This window comes from Panthera uncia, chromosome E3, assembly GCF_023721935.1.
Source record: "Panthera uncia isolate 11264 chromosome E3, Puncia_PCG_1.0, whole genome shotgun sequence".
Taxonomy (NCBI): domain Eukaryota; kingdom Metazoa; phylum Chordata; class Mammalia; order Carnivora; family Felidae; genus Panthera; species Panthera uncia.
In genome coordinates, this window is record NC_064815.1 from 24,763,331 (window position 1) to 24,778,172 (window position 14,842).

The 14,842-nt window shown below is 46.6% G+C and overlaps 1 protein-coding gene across 3 annotated transcripts in view; it reads right to left on the minus strand.

Annotated features, from left to right (window-relative positions):
* The window catches only part of LOC125928500 (nuclear envelope pore membrane protein POM 121C-like), a 51,217-nt gene extending 40,290 nt beyond the window's left edge, over positions 1-10,927 (minus strand). For 2 of the 3 annotated variants that reach the window (XM_049639202.1, XM_049639203.1), the window contains exon 1: positions 10,771-10,927. The gene's annotated coding sequence lies outside the window, so the exon portion shown is untranslated. Of the gene's footprint in view, positions 1-10,362; positions 10,533-10,770 lie in introns of those variants that run through there. The other variant, XM_049639204.1, reaches the window with a different exon arrangement.
* Between the last annotated feature and the right edge of the window lie 3,915 nt (positions 10,928-14,842).

Sequence of the window (14,842 nt, forward strand, 5' to 3'; positions counted from 1 at the left end):
ACATCTGGCTTCCCACAGGGTGAATCATCAAGGAGAGAGAGCAAGGGGGAAGCCAAAATGCCTTTTATGCCTTAATCTTGGGTCACATAACATCATTTCTATCACATTCTACTCATTAAGATCAAGTCATTAAGTACAGTCCACACCTAAGAGAAGAGAATTGGGTTCTATCTTTTGAAGACAGGAGTATCATAGAATTTGTAAACATATTATAAAATGCCCACACAAGATACCCATATGGGAAAAATTAATCTCAACCCCTACCTCACACCATACACAAAAATTAATTGAAAATGGATCAGAGAGGGGCACTTGGATGCCTCAGTTGGTAGAGCATATGACTCTTGATCTTGGGGTCATGAGTTCGAGCCCCACATGGATGTAGAAATTAGTTAAAAATGGATCAGAAAATTTAACAAAGGGTAAAACTATAAAACTTATAGAAGGAAACATAGGAGATAATCTTTGTGACCTTGGGAGAGGCCAAGATTTCTTAGTGTGCAAAAAGCACTTCCCATTAAAAATAACTCAGTGTTGTACACATAGTATATGGATAAATGTCAAAAACAATGGTAAGTGGAAAAGCAAAGTGGCATAACGATGCATGCAAAGTTAAAGGATGCTAAACAATAGTATACCTAATATGAATACCTACATATATATTAAGAACGTAACTGCATGCATGGGAAGAAAACACAAAACTTCAACATTATGTTCACTTCCGGACAGGAAGAGAAAGAAGAGAATGGCATCCAGTTGGCCTACACAAAGGAATTTCGATTGTACCTATAATGTATCGTTATTTTTCAAGATTTGAAACATGGCAAAATATGAACATTTGGTACATCTGGGTGATAGATGAATGAGGTATTCATTATATTGTCCTCTGTACATTTCTGAGATTTGAAATACTTCATACTAAAAAAAAATTTAAAAAAACATTTTTTTTAATGTTTTTATTTATTTTTGAGACAGAGAGAGACAGAGCATGAGCAGGGGAGGGGAAGAGAGAGAGGGAGACACAGAATCCGAAGCAGGCTCCAGGCTCTGAGCTGTCAGCACAGAGCCCGACGCGGGGCTCGAACTCACAGACCGTGAGATCATGACCTGAGCCGAAGTCGGACGCTCAACAGACTGAGCCACCCAGGCGCCCCTAAAAAAAACATTTTTAAAGGATCTAGGGGATTTGGCAATGGGAGTTACTGGTGAACCCAACTAGAAACATCCCCATTTTTATTATTTATACTATTATTTATATTGGGATTAGCAAACTATGGCCTGCAAGAAGGCCACCTGTTTCTGTAGATAAAATTTCACTAAAACAGAGACACGCTCATTAGGTTATGTGTTGTCTATGGCTGCTTTCCTACCACAAGAGCAGAGTTTAGTAGGACAGAGACCATATGGCCTCTACGCCCAAAATATTAACTACCTGGCCCTGATTTCTATCATCTACAGTGCTTGGTTTAATGTCTTAAACACAGGAGGCTCTTGAGAAACGTGCTGGCATTCATAAGCAGTGCACGTTGTTTAGTCTGTTCAAGAAATCTTAGTGGAGCTCCTCCTAAATGCCAGATGATGTCGTAGGCCCCGATTATCGTCAGCAAGACAGAACTGGCCCCTACACTCTAATTTCTTTGTTCCGAGATCCAGGTTGCCTGGGAGTGGAATATAGTAGGATCTTACTACTTCCCTACTTACAGTAGGATTGTGCTACTTCCCACTAGAGGGCAGGCTGAAGCTTTTCCATAATGGCTGTTAACCCCACAGTCCATACTACCTGTGACCAGCCCTGAAGGACAAAATACCACGTAACCTAAGGTTCGTATTTATTCTCTCAAGACTGTCATTGACAAAATTATGAAATGGGTCAAGTTTGTCTCTGGAACTCCTAGCCTCCTATCTCTTCACCTTTTCTCCCCTTGTCCCTGCAGTGGTGATGTGAACATTTACAGGCACCACCTGTCAAGTAAAAAAAACCAGGTGGCAGAAACAATCAAGTACGTCTCACACCAACAGATCAGTCAGGGTGGGGAGGGAGAGGAGATGCCTGGGGAGGGAGGGACTAACACGTTAAGCATAGAACCACAGGCCAGAAGCTACCCTGGAAGCAGAAACACATGTGTGCCTGCTTGCACATACAGACACCAACGTGTCTACCCACATCAAAAGAAGAAACACATAGCTCCTATTCATGAATTCATTATTTATTGTGCACCCGCCACCTTCTTTGTGCCACACAAGATACAGCAATGACCACTACAGACACAGTACCGGCCCTCAAGGAGCATACATTAAACCAAAAGAAATGCACCGAAAAGTACAGAAGTAGAAAAGAAAAGGACTGCTTCAGTTACTAATAGCGTAAGAAACCAACAGAATATGTAGTGGTTATAAAACACTCATTTTATGATCCTCAGGGATTCTGTGATTCCAGGGGACTGGCTTGTTTCTGCTCTACCATGTCTGGGAACTCAGCTAGGAAGACTCAAAGGCTAGGGGTGGCTGACGGTAGGCGGCTGGAATCATCTAGAGGTATCTCAGCTCACATACGAGAGGCTGGTGCCGGCCATCAGCTGGGACCTCTGCTGAACCGTGGGCCGTTACAGCTACATGCTGCTTCTGCCTGTCGTCTCTCCCTATTGGTTAGTTTGAGCTTCGGCAGAGTGCGGCAGCTTGGCCGTACTCCTGGTGAGCACTCCTGGCGAGAAAGGTGGACGTGCATGGCATTTTGATGATCTAGCCTGAGAAGTACCACGGCATCACTTCTGTCCTCCTGTATTTGGTCAAGGCAATCTCAAAGATGTGCACAGGTTCTAGGGGAAGAGACGTACTGCCACCATCATGTGACGGGAGCAGCAGTAAGGTTATATGGTAAGAAGAACACGCGGGGTGGGAGATATGGTAAGAAGAGCACGCGGGGTGCTGTATCTTGTGTGGCACGAAGTAATATCTGTATTCTGGGGCAGAATACAATCTGCCCCAGGCTGTCGTGACAGCATAGGATGGGCGGTGGGGGCACAACTTAGCCGAAGAGGTCAGCCAGCAAAGGCCTCAGTGAGGAAGTCTTGTCCTAGGCAGAGGGGGCCAGGGGCTAAGAGGAGCCTGGGGAAGAGTTTCAGGTGGAGGAATGTGAGAGGCTGCAGTCCAAAGAGAGGCTGTGATGAAAGCAGAGGCAGGAAAAAGTGGTGCGGAAGGAAGATACACAGGGGAGATTCCGAGGCCTCTGGGCCAGGCCCTCTGTGCTGCCCCCGATATTAGCAGCAGCCTCCAGGCAGCAGTGTCCTAGGAAAAGAGAAGCTCGAGAGGACAGCAGCAGACCGGTGACAGTGCGGGGAAAGCTGCCCGGTTTAGCTGCCATCCCACCCCAGAGGCCCCCACATGGAAGATAAAATGGAATCTGGCCAAGTTGTATCCAGACAGAGCAATGGAAATCTGGAGAAAACAGCTCTGCCTCTAACAGATGCTCGAGGCAGCTAAAAATGGAGACCGCACAGGTGTATCAGCAGCCCGGCGGCTATGGGGAGATCCGGCACGTCCACAGTAAAATCTCAAGTTGCTGTCACTTAGGCATCTGCTACCCCGTACTCCTTGCCTTCATCCTCCATTCAGATCAGTGACTCAGTGGGTCTTTTCTCACCTTCTACTTGGGACTGAATGCGTGTACGGCTGCTGGTCTTGTCTGCAGAGTCAGATCCATGAAGTTTGTCTTTCAAATGGTTACTGTGTATCACTGTGCAAGTATTAATACTTTCCATCAGGCAAAATTATAAATATCTGTATGCAAATGGTAAGAGATAAAACCAGAATCATAACCTCGTAAATTAGGTTAGAGTCTGTCTTGTGTGCCTCTCTAAGCGTACAATCTCAATCCACCTGAAGACATGACACAGATTATGTGGGCGCTAAACTACCTGCCACAATGATGTATGCTTCTGCATGAAATGCCTTTACTCACATGGGGAAAACCTACTTATGTTCTAAGATTCAACCTGAGCATCACCACCTCTGTGAACCCTTCCTCAACCCGAAACATATGGCCACGCTTGCCCTGGGGTCCCCGTTCTATCTAGTACAGACTAATTTCATTGCATTTATTTTTTTAACGTTTAGTTTTGAGAGACACAGAGACAGGGTGTGAGCAGGGGAGGGGCAGAGAGAGAGGGAGACACAGAAACTGAAGCCGGCTCCGGGCTCCAGGTCAGGCTCTGAGCTATCGGCACAGAGCCTGACACGGGGCTCAAACTCATGAACCGTGAGATCGCGACCGGAGTGCAAGTCGGATGCTTAATCAGCTGAACCACCCAGGCACCCCTCACTGCATTTATTTACTTTATTGTGCACATTCACATATATACTATTTGTCCGTCTTTGGCTGCACAACATCGTGAGCGCTCAATAAATGTCTGCAGACGGTTGGAGGAGTGACAATTTCATCTTCAAACTGAAGCTAACAAGAATCCGACTCCCCTACTTCAGTGGGAGAGCACAGACACTTTGGGTTGTCTCTTACTTGAAGCGGAGACTATGCCAAAATTGAAGGGTGTAACAGCCACCGACCACCATGTAATGACTGCTTCCCCCACGCCAGCTGCTGTTCTAAGTGCTTGACACGTATCATCCACCTATTCCTCCTGCCAGTCCTACTGCTGCGAGTCCAGCAAAGGGTGACAAGGCTGAGGCTGGTCACCTGGAGAACAGGGCCCAAATGGATGGACGAAATGAGGGGAGAGGTCTGGAGAGGTCCCATGGGCCAGGGTCCAAAGGCAGAGGGGCTGGAGAGTGGAGTTCTGCACACTGTGGACTGGGGTCGGGTTTTCACCGCCTGCCGCAGCACGGGGCCATGAGACGTCACCCCCACACAACATGGATAGGAATTTTCATCACACGGCAGCGAACGTATCACTGCTAAAATGAGGAGTAACACTCTAAAACGTATGAAGAAAACAATTAAAAACGCCTGATGTTGTTCCTGGCCCCACAGAAGGAGGAGTAAGGACATTCCATCACATTCCTTTTGCTAATTACAACCGAAACTCCTGTTTAAAATACGTGAGGCAACTATCAAAAAACCTCTTGAAAGGTGGAAAAAAGAAGGCCAACTGGCTAGGGACTTGAGAGGAGACCCAGTGGTGAGTTCCCTGGGTGGTCTGTCTCTTTTGCCTTCTCTCTATCTTGGCTCTGGTGACAGAGCAGTCTGCAACCAGAATACGCCAACAGGCCCTGGCCCCACCCCCACAACCCCAAACACAAAAGTGCCAAGAAAAGCCCACTCTCTCCAGCCAAATGACCAGGAAGAGGGTAGTTCTGCAGGACGGTACCCTTTTGACTGCAGCCACCCTACTTCAGGCAAACACTGGAAAAGAATCCATACCTTTCCCCTCCCATCAGGTACTGCAGAGACCGTGGGATGAAGCCCTGTAGACCAGGCCCACTTTGCACCAACAAAGCAGAGGTAGAGCCTCTCCCCTCCCCACCAGGCACTGAGGAGACTGGGGAGGAGCCCCATCATCCACTACCTGCACTAACTGAATAATACTAAAGAAGCTGGCACCCCCTCCCCTCTCAAGTAGACAGTGAGGATCTAGAAAAAGGGATTCTTTAAATATGGGTATGAAGTACTGGGCATGCCTCCCTAAGCAGCCCATGTGTGAAACCCACCGGCATCAACACGGCAAAAGCTCTGAAGCTCTGAGAACTGAACTACAATGTGAAATACTCTGAGGGTTCAAACCGGCCTCTGGGTAGCACACTAGCGGGGCAGGCCAAAACAGCTCTGCAAAGGTTCTGAAAAACAAAGTTACCTCCAAACCAGAGGCTACCTAGAGGGACCAGAATGTGCATTTTGAATATAAACATATTGACTAACTGCTAACATAGAAGATTTACATAGGAACTAGAGCTTCAAAACAGAAGATTCAAAACGCCCAGGATAAAATACAAAATTACCTACTCCTCATACTAAGAACCAGGAAAAACAACTCAAATGAGAAAAGAAAACCAACAGATGCCAACATTAAGGTGACAAGATGTTGGATTTATTAAATAAGGATTTTAGAGCAGCTATCACACAAATGTTCCCAGAAGTAATTATGAACACTCTTGAAAGATACCAGAAAATAGCAAGCCTCATCAAAGTAAAATATCTTAAGACCCAAATAGAAATTTCAGAATGAAAAATTACAGTTAAGTGAAAAATTCACAGGATGTGCTTAATACAAAATGAAGATTTAACAGAGGAAAGAGTCAGTGAACCTGAAGATACATCGGTAGAAATGATCCAATCTGAACAGAGACAAAACAGAAAAAAATGAACAAGTGTCTACAGGAAAATAACAAAAGATCTTACTCATTTTACTGGAGTTCTAGAAAGAGAGGAAAGAGTGAAGGACACAAAAATACTTGGAGAGAGGCATGTGGGTGGCTCAGTTGGTTAAGCATCTGACTCTTGATTTTGGCTCAAGTCATGATATAATGGTCATGAGATCAAGCCTCTGTGCTAGGTTTACAGCCTGCTTGGGATTCTCTCTCCCCCCCTTCCTCTGCCCCTCCTCGGCTTGTGCATGTGCATGCATGCTCTCTCACTCTCTCTCATAAATAAACAAACAAATAAATAAAACTTGAGGGGTGTCTGGGTGGCTCGGTCAATTAAGCATCAGACTTAAGCTCAGATCATGATCTCACGGCTCATGGGTTTGAGCCCTGTGTCGGGCTCTGTGCTGATAGCTCAGAGCCTGGAGCCTGCTTCAGATTCTGTGTCTCCCTCTCTCTCTGCCCCTCCCCTGTGCACACTCTGTCTCTCAAAAAAAATAAACATTAAAAAAAGTTAAAAAAAATATGTGCTAACTAATTTGGATGGAAATTAAAAAAAATTAAAAGAAAAGAAAAAAAAGTTAAGAAAATACTTGAAATAATGGCTGGAAATACCCCAAATTTGGCAAAGGACGTAAACCTATCAATTCAAGAATCTGAGCAAACCGTAAAAGGATAAACCCAAATAAATCAACACCCAGACACATCATAATCAAATGTCTGAAAATTAAAGATAAAGATAAAAACCTTGACAGGGGAAAATACTACCTACAGGGAAAGAACAATGCAAAGGAATAACAATTTCTCATCAGAAATCATGAGGAGAGAAGGAAGTGGCAAATATTTTTAAAGTGCTGAAAGAAAAGAACTGAAAAGCCATTATTCTATATCCAGTGAGAATATCTTCCAGGAACAAAGGGGAAATAAAGACATTATGAAATAAAGGAAAATGAAATGATCTGCCACCATCAGATTGGCTCCAAAACAAGTGATCAAGGGGGGTGGATGGCAAGCTCCATGAGAAGAGTGTGCAACTCTTGGGGCGCCTGGGTGGCTCAGTTAGTTAAGCGACCGACTTCGGTTCAGGTCATGATCTTACAGTTTGTGAGTTCGAGCCCCGCATCGGGCTCTGTGCTGACCGCTCAGAGCCTGGAGCCTACTTCAGATTCTATGTCTCCCCCTGTCTCTACCCCTCCCTTGCTCACGCTCTGTGTCTGTCTCTCAATAATAAATAAACGTTAAAAATATTTTTTTTAAATAAAAAAAAGAAGAGCGTGCGACTCTTGATCCCAGGGTTGTTAGTTCGAGCGTCACGTTGGGTGTAGAGATTACTTAAAAATAAAATCTTTTTTTTAAAAAAAGTGATCAAGGGAAACTTCTTCAAATGAAAAAGAAATAACAGAAACTTGAAACATCAGACAGAAATGAAGAAAAAAGCATTTTTTGGTGTAAATATCTGGGTGAATATAATCTCTTGAATTTTTAGTTATGTTTGTTGGCTGAAAGCAAAATTATAACATCATCTCATGTGGTTCTCAATGTGTGCGGAGGTAATATTTAAGACTAAAGCCTCATATAAAGGAAGGCAAAGGGACCCAAAGGTGGTAAAATTTCTACATTCCACGTGAACTGGTAAAATGACTGATACTAGTAAATTATCCTAAGTATGTATAATACAACCTCTAAAGCAACCACTAAAACCTATAAAATGAGAGCTACATTAGAAACCTCTAGACAGGGGCGCCGGGGTGGCTCAGGCGGTTAAGCGTCCGACTTCGGCTCAGGTCATGATCTCACGGTTCTTGAGTTTGGGCCCCGCATGGCACTCTGTGCTGACAGCTCAGAGCCTGGAGCCTGCTTCATATTTTGTGTCTCCCTCTCCCTCTGCCCCTCCCCTGCTTCCTCCCTCCCTCTCTCTCAAAAATGAATAAACGTTAAAAAAAATTTTAAAAAACCCTCTAGACATATTAAAATGGCATACTAAAAAAATGTTCAAATATCACACAACAGGGAAGGAAAAAGGGAAGAGAGTACAGAAAAAACCAGAGGGAACAAAGAGAAAAAAGTAAAATTGCGGACTTAAATCCTAACCAATCAAAATTTATATTAAGTGTAAATTATCTAAACAGACCAATTTAAAACACAGACTGTCAAATTAAAAAAAACAAAACAAGGGATGCCTAGGTGTTTCAGTCAGTTAAGTGTCCCACTTCGGCTTAGGTCACGATCTTGTGCTTCATGAGTTCGAGCCTCATGTCAGGCTCTGTGCGAATGGCTCAGAGCCCGGAGGCTGCTTCAGATCCTGTGTCTCCCTCTCTGTCTGCCCCCTCCCAGCTCACACTCTCTCTCAAAAATAAATAAACATTAAAAAAAAAAAAAAAAAACCAAACTACCCAGCGCGACGGCACACAAAATGGAGGAGTAGGAAGCTCTAAAGGTTGGTCCCTTCACCAAAGCAACCACTGAACTGGGAAAAATGATTAGAGTCAACTATTTTGGAATTCTGGAACATGACCAGAGACTTTTAACAACCAGAGGAGTCCTTCCAAAATGAACGGAGAGGTTGCTGATTCTTCACAAGCGAGCAGCATGTGGAAACCAGCCAACATCCCCCTGTTCCTCAGACAGACATGCTGCCGCTGTACGGGTAGCAGCCTGCATTCCTGAAGAATCTGCTGGCCCCAGGGCAGGCTGTGGAAACCTCGTCCTCCGTAAATTTGGGGCTATACGTTTTGGACAGTCTGACAGATCCCTGACGACCAGCACAGATACTTGCTGTGCATTTGACCTTCTTGGCGGCAACGGCTTCCCCGGGGAGCATCTATCAGACCTGAAGAGACAGAATTCCCTTCGCCTGCTTCCCCACTTAGAGTCAAGCATTTAAGGAAATCTATGGCAGGTTACTTACTGACTGCAGAGAAAACGGAACAGAAACTTCGGTGATGATACAAAAACAAAGCAGACACATTTTGCAAAATTAGTTTGGAAAGGTAACACAGTTCCGGCTCTCAGCAAACAAAAATTAGCAATCCCTGATGACTTAAGAAAACCACATGTTGAAAGTCAGCACGTTATAACATTTGAATGTACAGTTGTCACCAAAAAAATTATAAAACACACAAAGAAACAGGAAAGTACAGACCACTCCCGGGGAAAAAAAAGAAAAAAAAAAGAATTTGGCTGAAATCATCCCCAAGGAAGCCCAGGCATCGCACTTACTGAACACAAACTTTAAACCAACCATCTTAAATGTGCTCAGTGAGCTCAGGAAATCACGGCCAAAGAACTAAAGGAAATCAGGAAAACAAGAGATGAACAAAAGGAGAACATCTATGAAAAGAAAGAATTAGGGAGACGAACCAGCCAGAAATTCTGGACTGAAGAGTACATTAAATGAACAGCTCACGGGGCGCCTGGGTGGCGCAGTCGGTTAAGCGTCCGACTTCAGCCAGGTCACGATCTCGCGGTCCGTGAGTTCGAGCCCCGCGTCAGGCTCTGGGCTGATGGCTCAGAGCCTGGAGCCTGTTTCCGATTCTGTGTCTCCCTCTCTCTCTGCCCCTCCCCCGTTCATGCTCTGTCTCTCTCTGTCCCAAAAATAAAAATAAAAAAAAAAAATGTTGAAAAAAAAAAAAATAAATGAACAGCTCACTAGAGGGGTTCAGCAGCAGATCTGAGAAGTAAAAGAAAAGATCAGCAAACTTGAAGACCGGTCCTTTGAAATTATCCGGTTTGAAGAAAACTAAACGAAGAAATGGAACAGAGCCCCAAAAGACCCGTGGGAACCGAAGGATGGGGACGGCTTTAGAGGACCCGCCACCTCACGGAATGATGGCGCTGAAGAGCTGGTCACGAGTCAAATCTGACGGTTTCATGCCTTAGTGACTGCTGTGAACGCAGTCAGCCAACACACAGGAGGAGGGAGACTGGGAGACAAGCGAAAATCACGAGGCCAGATTCAGGCGGAGTCTGCGATATGGGAAAAAGGCACAAAGCTACCCTACAAAGAGATGAAATGCATTTAGGACAGCATTTAGGAGCCATGTAAACAACCTTGGTGATCAGGGACACGGGAGGGCTGGCCAGCATCTCTTAAAAGAGCGCCAAGAACTGAATCCTGAACAGAGACGTAATGCTCAGGAGCAGAAGCCCAGGAAGGGGCAACAGGCAGAGGAGACCCAATGTCATCGAAGGAGCGGCATCATGGAACCCACGGGGGCCCAGGAATCGGCGAAGAAGGCGCAGGATCGACCGCTGGAGCGACTGCTAAGCAGCAAACGCTGCGCACCTACTATGCGCCGAACTGCCTTTCCATTATGATGTGCCCGACACACCCAGGCGCACAGCGTCCTGCGGCCCCCACCTCGCGGGAGTCGCAAGCGCTGGTGGCCGGCCCAAAAGCGAGCCTCAAGGACGGGGACGCGCGAGGCCCCGCGGCCAGAGCGCGCGGAAGGAGCTTACCCCACGGCGCGCCTCCAGGCGGTGGCCCATCCACGGCCCCAGCAAGCGGCCAGCCCAGGAGGCTGCGGCCCGGGAGGCCACGTCGTACTCCAGCCTGGGCCGTGAGGACGCGTCTCCAGCCTCCGTAGCCAGCCCGCCGCCAGCGGGCGAACGCCGCGTGGTCCCGCCGTGCACCACGCGCGTCTCGCGTCACTGTGGGCGACTCCCGCGAGAGCAGGCGAGGGAGCCGGTTGCCGGGCAACCGCTCTAGGCCGCTCCCTGCCCGCAGTGGGCTTCGGGAGTCTCGGGTCAGGAAGGGAAGAGCGCCTGCTGGCCGTCGTTCCCGCCTTCTGTCCTCGCCTTGTAGACTTGCGGGATCCCATTCGGTGACTCTTTCCCAAGGGAGAAGGGAATCCGCTCACGTCCAGTGACCCGCGTCCCTTAGGGTGGTGTGTGCCTCCCAGGCTGTGTGGCTCTTTGAGAACCCAAATCCCCCTGCGGCTCTGCCCTTTGCTTGTGCAGGGTTTCTCTGGGACCCCCAGGAACAGAGCACCCGCAAGTAGCTGGAGATCTCCCACGGCTAGTTGTCGGGTTTTTGTTTTGTTTCCTTGTAAATTACTCAGACCTTTGTAAAGACTGCCCGGAAAATGGCACAATTAGACTGAAGGCAGACCCAAAGGGCACCTTTTTTTTTTCTTTCTTTACAATAGCTAAGGGGTATTACCCCCTCATAATCATTCTGTCTCAAGGTTTGGATGAAACTGAGTAGCTAACACCTGTTCTACCAGTCTCAGCATTAAAGAAAAGCCATCTGGGGGAAGGGGAGGGGGTCAAACTCTGCAATCTCTCATTCCTCCCATAAAATGATTCTGTTACCTCTCTTGCTCCTTCATTTTAATGCATAATTCACATTTCCCCAGTTCTTCTATGAATAGACTTTTCACCCTCATGGCAGCCAGGTCTCTTTGGCTCTAACCAGCCCCCTCTGGGCTTCTCTTCCTTTCCCAAATGGCTTGGATATCCTGACCGATCCAGTTCTCACCTCAGTGAGTTTTCACTCTGCCCTTTTGGCCAATGTCCATCCCTTGCAAAACCAGCCTGTGTCTTCTCTCCAGTCTGGCTGCAGAGATTCTAAACATTGCGGGTGAAAACCAAAGAATCATGCCATCACTCCTCTGTAGATGCATGCTTTCTTTCTTTTTTTTTTTTTTTTAAGTTTATTTTGAGAGAGAATCTCAAGCAGGCTCTGTGCACTGTTAGCTCAGAGCCTGACGCGGGGCTCGATCTCACCAACCATGAGATCATAACCTGAGACGAAATCAAGAGTTGGGATATTCAACTGACTGAGCCACCCAGTGCCCCAGTGCATGCTTTCTTTTTTTTTTTTTTTTAATGTTTATTTATTTTTGAGACAGAGACAGAGCATGAACAGGGGAGGGTCAGAGAGAGAGGGAGACACAGAATCCGAAGCAGGCTCCAGGCTCTGAGGTGTCAGCACAGAGCCCGACGCGGGGCTCGAACTCACGGACCGTGAGATCACGACCTGAGCCGAAGTTGGCCGCTTAACCGACTGAGCCACCCAGGCGCCCCCCAGTGCATGCTTTCTAATGTCACTGTGCTCCTCCTGAAGATTTGGAAGTTCTCTTATCCGTTCTGGAACCTTGCTGTCGTATTAACTACAGCATTTCACCCCAGTTTCCTAAAGTCTGCCCCAAACTTGCCACTCAATCCCATTGTACTTTTAGCAAAGGATTTCACCTACATCTAATTGCTCTGGAGCGAGTGAGGTATCCCGGCCGTCCCTTTGTGGTTGTCAGAAACTGCAGGGGAGGAAAAGGTCTTTTCCCTCCTCTGCCTTTCTACCTTCTTAGCTGGGGCCCTTGCAACAGAAGACAGATGAACAACAGAAAAACGTACACTTTTATATGAAATCAGTTTTACATGACGCGGGCGTCTTCATACAGGAATGAAGACCTAAAGAAGTGGTTAGTTAAACCTGAGTGTTGCTATGCTAGGTTTAATGATGAAAGTCGTGGAAAAAGTGATAGAATGAGGGGCACCCGGGTGGCTCAGTGGGTTGAGAGTCTGCCTTCGGCTCAGGTCGTGATCTCACAGTTCGTGAGTTCGGGCTTTCTGCGGTCCATGCAGAGCCCGCTTCAGATCCTCTGTCCCCCCTCCCTCCACCCCCCGCACCTCCCCTGCTCACTCGCTCTCTCTCAAAAAATAAATAAAAAATAAATAAGAAAACTGATGGAATGAAGAAAATGTGAGCTGAGTGCAGTAAACTGGGAGAAACAGCAGGGAAGCCCTGTTCCGATTCTTCTCAGCATCCCTCACATGGAGATAAGGACGTTCCTTTCCTCCAGGTATAAGGAGGGTACCTCTCACATGACCTGCTTCAGAGGAAGGCCACAAAGTCCTTCCCGTACATGCTATTTCTCAGTTTCCTTCAGCTTCAAATGTTCAATATGCTAGAAGTGCCGTATGGGATATCAGCACGTCCTGAACCCTGTCAAAAGGAAAGAGTCCAGGTAAAAATGAAGTTTCCTTTGTTCTCTGTCCCAGTGACACCCTCCCCCCCCTTATATCCATAAAACTTAATGTTTTGAGTATTTAGATATCCCATAATTTCCTCACTGGCTTATAACGCCATCTGTCATCCACCGTTGCATAGAGACAGAAACAAATCAGTTGGTTCAAGGGGCTGGGGAGAGGGCGGGTAGGGGTGGCTGCTGAGTGGGTAAGAGGTTTTCTTCTGGGCAGATGAAAATGTTTGGGAACCGGAAAGAGATTGTGGTTGCATGACAGTGTGAATGTCCAAAGTGTACTAAATGGTTAATTTGATGAGAATTTCACCTCAATTAAAAAAAAAAATGGGGCGCCTGGGTGGCTCAGTCGGTTAAGCGGCCGACTTTGGCTCAGGTCACGATCTCGCGGTCTGTGAGTTCGAGCCCCGTGTCGGGCTCTGGGCTGACGGCTCAGAGCCTGGAACCTGTTTCAGATTCTGTGTCTCCCTCTCTCTGACCCTCCCCTGTTCATGCTGTCTCTCCCCGTTTCCCAAAAAAAAAAAAAAAAAAAAAAAAAAAAAAAGTTAACAAAGCCTCCAATCCTTCAAGTGGCATTCGAGACCTTCTCCAATTTGGCACTCAGTTTGGTCACGCTCCATCCGCACAGGCTTCTGTCATTCTTCAGTGTTCCAAAGTCTCTCTCCCTGCTGTTAGCTTTGCCTGGAGTATTCCTCCCCCCTCCCCCCCCCACTGCCAACTTTTCCTTACTCTTCAGGTTTCAGCTTAAATGTCATTTGCTCATGGGAGCTTCCCCTGACCTCCTTGAATGTACTAGCTTCTTGAACGTGCTGGTCCTCCTTTCCACGAACCTTTTGGGTCCTGCATCACACTGGTTCGGCGTCAGCTGACCCACCGGACTACCCAAGCTTTTGGAGGGCAGATGTGTCCCTGGCACTGTGTCCCTCGTGCCTTCAACATGGCGGCATTGAATAAGGACTTGGGGGAGGAATGAATGAATCCACGTCTCAAGGAATGTGCTACAGCCCTCCTCCTCCTTCCGCCATACCTCCATCTCTTCCTCCTTCGACTTTGTTTTAGCTTTGAAGCGTGCTTCCATCTTCCTCCTTAAAAACACCTCTCTAGATGCTGTTACCTCCTAAAGTGATCGCCTCACCCCTCTCTTTCCTTTGGATACCGCTGGATTTCCTCAAACAGCATTTCATCTCTTTCACACGTATCCTTCAGTTTGTCATGTATGTGTCTATCTTCCAAGTCTGGAAGGTCCTTAAAGAAGGGACAAGCTCTTGCTTGTTTTTTTTTCGCTCTTACTAGTCTCGTGTGTAGGATAGGAAATCAGCGACGGTTGCTGAATTGACAGAATTCAAGAAGATACACCTGTTGTAATATTAGTCATTTTCAACCAGATATGAGTCGAATACAATTTAGTTTCCAAAGTTGGTCTTGGAGGGGAAAAAATGTAACTAGACGTGGAGATTTCAAGAGAAATTTTTGAAGGACAGTCCAGGATGCTTTCAAGGATCCTGGATGCTTTACTAAACCTAGAAACTTAGACTTTCTCTAGGAAC